This window comes from Rattus norvegicus, chromosome 1 (assembly GCF_021556685.1).
Source record: "Rattus norvegicus strain SHRSP/BbbUtx chromosome 1, alternate assembly SHRSP_T2T, whole genome shotgun sequence".
Taxonomy (NCBI): domain Eukaryota; kingdom Metazoa; phylum Chordata; class Mammalia; order Rodentia; family Muridae; genus Rattus; species Rattus norvegicus.
In genome coordinates this window covers 172,802,769-172,808,951 of record NC_141534.1, presented here as the reverse complement: position 1 = coordinate 172,808,951, position 6,183 = coordinate 172,802,769, and the positions used below count along the sequence as shown (strand labels likewise).

The following is a 6,183-nucleotide window of genomic DNA, read 5'->3' as shown; positions in this document are numbered from 1 at the left end:
GTTTCTTAAATGAAGATTGACAATTACACAAGAAGGGTTTTGGTTTTTGTTTCTTTGTTTGGGGAAGGGGTTGAGGGGTTTTTTGGTTTTGTTTTTATGTTTTGTTTTTAAACAGGGCCTCATGTAATCCAAACTGGCCTCAAATTCAGTGTGTAGCTGAAGATGACCTCTAACTCTTGATCTACCATGTCCAATTTATGTGGTGCTAGAAATCAACCCCAGTGCCTTATTGTGTTAAGCAAGCACTCTACCAATTGTACTGAGAATCTTTGAAAGGTTTCTTTTTTTTCTTAGAGGGTGGAAGTACATTAATATGAGAAAGTCTAACAATTGAGATGTGTCTAAAGACATCTTAAATTTAATGCTTTTCATTTGGACTTTGGACAAAAAACCTGCAAAGTACATTTTATTTCCCCTTCCCCTCAAAGTAGCAATTCTCTTCATTCCAACACTTCAGTATTATCTAGGAAAACAATTTAACATTTCATGTTAGCACTACATTACATGAATTGACAAGAGAGTTAAGGAGAAGTATGATATCATCCCAGATACTGTCAAAATCACTAGTACTGCTATCATTGTAATAACAGTACCTATGGGAATATAGTCACTGTACCCTCATATGTACCCTAACAATGAAACAGTAGCTTTCTCATGCTTTTTGAGGGAATAAATGAATCACTGCAAGTAAAATAGAAATATCTATAAATAAAGTCGAAACAGTGTAACACAGAGAGTAAGTATGCATAAGCTTAAGTTATTGCATTATAGTGCCGCCTCTTATTACCTTTTTTTTAAATTGGATATTTTTTATTTACATTTCAAATGTTATTCCCTTTCCCAGTTACCCGTCCATAAGCCCCCTATCCAATCTCCCTCCCTTCTTCTATAAGGGTGTTCCCCCTCCCCAACCACCCTCCCTACCCACCTCCCTACCCGGACATTCCCCTGCACTGGGGGTCCAACCTTGGCAGGACCAAGGGCTTCTCCTCCCATTGGTGCCCAACAAGGCCATCCTCTGCTACATATGCAGCTGGAGCCATGGGTCTGTCCATGTGTACTCTTTGGATGGTGGTTTAGTCCCTGGGAGCTCTGCTTTGTTGGCATTGTTCTTATGGAGTTGCAAGCTCCTTCAGCTCCTTCAGTCCTCTCTCTAGGACACACTGATAGGCTTAAACAGTTTCATCTACCCCTCACGAGGAGTAATATCCAATATGATTCCTTGGGAAATCACATTAGATAATATAACTAATCCTTAATAACTTGATTATAGCTTAATAATTCAAATGTACTTCAGATTATTGAAGTCTTTGGGAAATTTTTTTGTCATCATTGAAGTGATTTTTTTCTTTTTTATTTATTTATTTTTACACTCCAGATTTATTCCCCTCCCAGTCAACACCCCCATGACTGTTCCACAACCCATACCTCCTCCCCCGCCCCCCAGTCTTCACAAGGATGTCCCCACCCCACCCACCCCACCAGACTTCTAAACTTCCTGGGACCTCCAGTCTCTTGAGGGTTAGGTGCATCTTCTCTGACTGAACCCAGACCCAGGAGTTCTCTATGTTGGAGGCCTCATCTCAGCTGGTGTATGCTGCCTGGTTAATGATCCAGTGTCTGAAAGATCTCGGGAGACTAGTTAATTGAGACTGCTGGTCCTCCTACAGGGTTACCCTCCTCCTTAGATTCCTCCAGCTTTTCTCTAATTCAACCAGAGGGGTCAGCAGCTTCTGTTCATTGGTTGGGTGCAAATATCTGCATCTGACTCTTTCAGCTGCTTGTTGGGTCTTTTGGAGAGCAGTCATGGTAGGTCCCTTTTTGTGAGTGTTCCATAGCCTTAGTAATGGTGTCAGGTCTCAGGGCCTCCCCTTGAGCTGGATCCCACTTTGGACCTGTCACTGGACTCCCTTTTCCTCAGGTTCTTCTCCATTTCCATCCCTGCATTTCTTTCAGACAGGAAGAATTATGGGTCAGAGCTTTAACTGTGGGATAACAACCCCATCCCACACTTGATGCCCTGTCTTTCTGCAAGAAGTAAGTTCTACAGGTTCCCTCTCCCCACTGTAGGGCATTTCATCTAGGGTCCCCCCTTTGAGTCCTGAGGGTCACTTTCCAGGACTTTGGTACATTCTAGAGGGTCATCCCAACCTCTTTCCTCCCGAGGTCACCTGTTTCCATTCTTTCTGCTGGCCCTCACGGCTTCAGTTCTTTTCTCCCACACAATACCAGATCATGTTCCCCTCTTTCCCAACCCCCATTCCCTTCCCTTCCCCTGTGCCTCCCTCCCTCCCCACTTGTGGTTGGTTGCTTTCCTCTCCCTCCCAAGTGGTCCCTTCAGCTTTTGACCTTTGTGAGTTCTATGGACTGTATCTTGGGTATCCTATACTCTTTTTTTTTTTTTTGGCTAATAGTCACTTATTAGTGAGAACATTTTGTGCATGTCCTTTTGGGTTTGAGTTACCTCACTTGGGATGATATTTTCTTAATAGTTACAATGATTCCAATACTAACCGACCTGATACTTAATAAAATAGCTGCAACAAGTATTATTTATCATTATAAAAGTGCTGTTTTGGAGTCCTCAGAAGCATAGTTTTACACACAAGTGAATTGTTTTAAAAAAAAAAGGGGGGGGAGCAAAAGCAGAAAGGAACAAGGTGTGATGGTACATGCTTATCATTCAAGCCCTCAGGATCCAGAGGCAAAAGAATCCAGTATCTGAGGCCATCCTGAACTACACAGAAAGACTGTCTGAAAAAGGAGAGTGTGGAGGAAGAGAAAAATGGTACATAAAATTATATAAGAGCCGAGAACTAGGGAAGCTACCTTGCAGTTCTAATTAAGAGCATTAAACTCCTAATTTAGACTGCTTAGCCATGCATATACTGTCTGAGTCACGTGACCCTGAATAATTTACCATCTCTGACTCATTTTCCTCATCTACAAAATAATAACATCCCAGCATAAGAATGACTTAATAAAATATATGTGCCTGTCACATGATATGTGTTTTAATGTTAGTAGTAACCAGTAGCAGCGACAAGAATAGCAAAAATCACATTAGCAGAATTATACAGGTTTTTAATATTATAATTATCATTGCTATTGCTTGATGCTTATGATTATATAGTACTCAATTATAAATTCATGAAAAAGCAGGTCAAAATTCTGCATTTGGAACAAAGTAGTGGAACTATTCTTTCCTCTGTATTTGTTTTCCTCTAAACATAATTTTTTTTAGAAAATAGAATTAAAACTTCCAAGTTCAAAATAGGTATGGAAAATGGAGGAAAGGCAGAATACATGCATTATTAGATTTCTTTGACAACAGCTATCTGATAACCTCCAATATTACCATTAATTCCAATATAATCCAAATTATTTATATTTACTCTAACATTGGAAAAGATGTGAATCAGGGCATGTCCTCCTATAAACAGTCTCCCTAATAGTTTCTTCTTTTTGGAACAATTATATTTGATCCACAGACTAGGCTGTAGTTCCTCAACAGTAAAACAGAAGTGCTTCTCCAAACTTCTGTCTCAAGAACTAACTTGCTGGCAGAGTGAGGAGAATGTAGCACACATCCACTCTTTAGCTGTCAAGTTGTTCGGATCTGCCTCAAACACACAAAGCCTCTTTATTGCCTTCCTGGGGCCCTCTGTACACACTGAGCAAGACACAAAGAACTAACCATGCAACCTAACACAGGATGCTCTGATGATATTCACCTACCCTAGAGCTTCTACCTGATTCAAGAAAGTTTGAGGAGCCTGCATCACCCTTCAGCTTTTTCCTTTACCAAGACTTCCTTCTGCCCCTCTTTGTTCGCAGGTGTTTATCTGTAACAAATACCTCTCACTACGTTTCTGCACCTTCCTCTGCAAAAACTAATTGGTAACATCAGTAAGGCCCTAGTAAAGATTGATAAATACAAATAAATTTGAACAATGGTTGTGAACCAGAAGGAAAATAAGAGCAACCTAACATTCTCTTCCCAAATGGGTGGGAAGAGAATCCTATCCATTCTAAGTCTTCCACGAGTTACCAGCAAGCAGGGAACTGAGTACTAGCCATATGCTAGCTTTTCACTGATGTGACAAACACCTAAGAAAACATATCTTAATGAAGAAAAATGTCTTTTGAGCTCAATTTGGGGAGTTTTAGTCCATGGTCACTTGGCTACGTTGCTTTGGGCCTGTGGTAAGGTCAAACAAATATGGCAAGGAGGATATAACAGAACAAGACTGCTCATTTAACGGTGGTCAGGAAGCAGAATGGGATAAAATGGTTCAGAAACAAAATATATCCCTCAAAGACTGGTCCCAGTGGCTATTTCCTCCAAATAGCCCCCACCTCTTCACATACCACTCAGTTACAAATTTATCAACAGTACGACCCATTTATGAGGTTGGCACTTTCATGACCTAACAATCTTTCCAAAGAGATACCACATAGTGACCAAGACAACAAAAGTAAGCCCTCTTCCCTCTTTAAACTGTTAGGAAGGAGCATGAGACATAGCTGCTGGGTAGGAAACCTGTAAATGATTAGAAAACAGAAAAGTAGACAAAAAAGAAAGGTCAAACTGACTAATAGAGCAAGTACAGATTTTTTTTCCAAGTGCCTTTGAATTGCCATCAAGGTAAAAAGCCAAGGCCTTAACAGAGGCATTCCTTAGTAGAGAAATGGAGGTAATAGTTACGTTGAGACTAAATAGGCACCTTGCCTTGATTCCAACGTGCTTCATGATGGAATTACTCCTGTTGATACTAAAGCTTTATCATGTGATGTGATGGAAGAGACCTATTGACACAAGTAGAGATTCTCTATATCCATCCACAGGCTTTCTTTCTATAACAAGGCATGGGGCCTACCCTTAAGACTTGTTCATTTCTCCAGTGAAACTCCCTTGGAAAAGCCTAATTTTTTTTTTTTGTTTGCAAGTGATTATCAACTGGAGATGGCTTCTGGACTAGGAATTGGGGCATGTGTTCACCTCTTCTTTCCAAAGGCTCCCTTGACTTGACATCTAGTTATTGGGTCTTTTCAAGCACAATGGGAAGAGAAAATGAAAATTGTGATGTAACCTTTAAAGGCACAGATAACTTTAGGAGAAACTAAACATCTTAGTAAGAGTTTCAAACACCTTCACAACTGTGATTTTCCTGGCTGTTTAGGTGTGGTTGGCATTGATACTTTGTGGGTTCTTCTTCCTTCCATCTTTCTCCACCGGTTTTCTCCCCCTTTCAGTCTCCTAACACTAGACAGAACAGGAAAAAAAGATAGATGAAGAGCTCCATGAATAAAGATAGATGAAGAGCTCCATGAATAAAGATAGATGAAGAGCTCCATGAATAAAGCCAGAGGTTGGAAGGGGGTTTACCATTAGACTACTTCCTGCTGATTGGTAGCACCAAGTTCCTTGGGGCAAGTTTGATCTTTGTCATCAAAATACCTGATTTCTTCTTGTTGTCATTTCTTCTTTATGCACAACTACATAACAAACCACAACCAATAACCCATCACCCTTTTCCAGGCCATATAAACTCTAAAATGTCCCCAGAATTCCAAATGTCACACAATCACAGAAACCTTCTGCAGCTAGCAAAATCATATCCCTGTAAGAGCACAAGGCAAGTTATAGTCAGCTGCTGCAGTCAGTCCAAAGCAGCCTCATATCCCACACCTGGGATTAAAACAAAAACACATTATTATAATATTTATGTGTTTTTTAAAGAAACCAAAATTTTAAAATTCTCACTACACTTTTGTATCTCATAACCTAGCCATTACTATTGTTCTCACAGGCTTCCACCTTCGGAGACCTTAGTTCATTCAGAACCGGCTGAAGCAGCACTAAAGTTGCAAAGCCCTTATGTAACCACCAGATGGTGGTAATGAGTTTTATCAAGATAAAGAATCGCAAGATAATTCAACTTGAGCACTAAAAACAATTAAGGCCAGATAATTCTTTGTTGTGGTGGACTATCTTACACATTACAGGAATCTAAGCAGCTCTAAACTCTACATACTGTGTGCTGATACAATTTCCAACAGCCATGATAAAAAAAATTGTCTCCAGACATTACCATGTAGCTTTGAAACATTTGCAATCACAATGTAGCCAGATGTGGCGGCAGAAGCCTGTAGTTCCACCAATCAAGAGGCTGAGGGAAA

The 6,183-nt window shown here is 40.2% G+C and overlaps 1 long non-coding RNA gene across 1 annotated transcript in view; it reads right to left on the bottom strand.

Moving 5' to 3' along the window:
• The window catches only part of LOC148007781 (uncharacterized), a 46,661-nt gene that overhangs the window by 22,585 nt on the left and 17,893 nt on the right, over window positions 1-6,183 (bottom strand). The gene's annotated exons all lie outside the window — the stretch shown is intronic.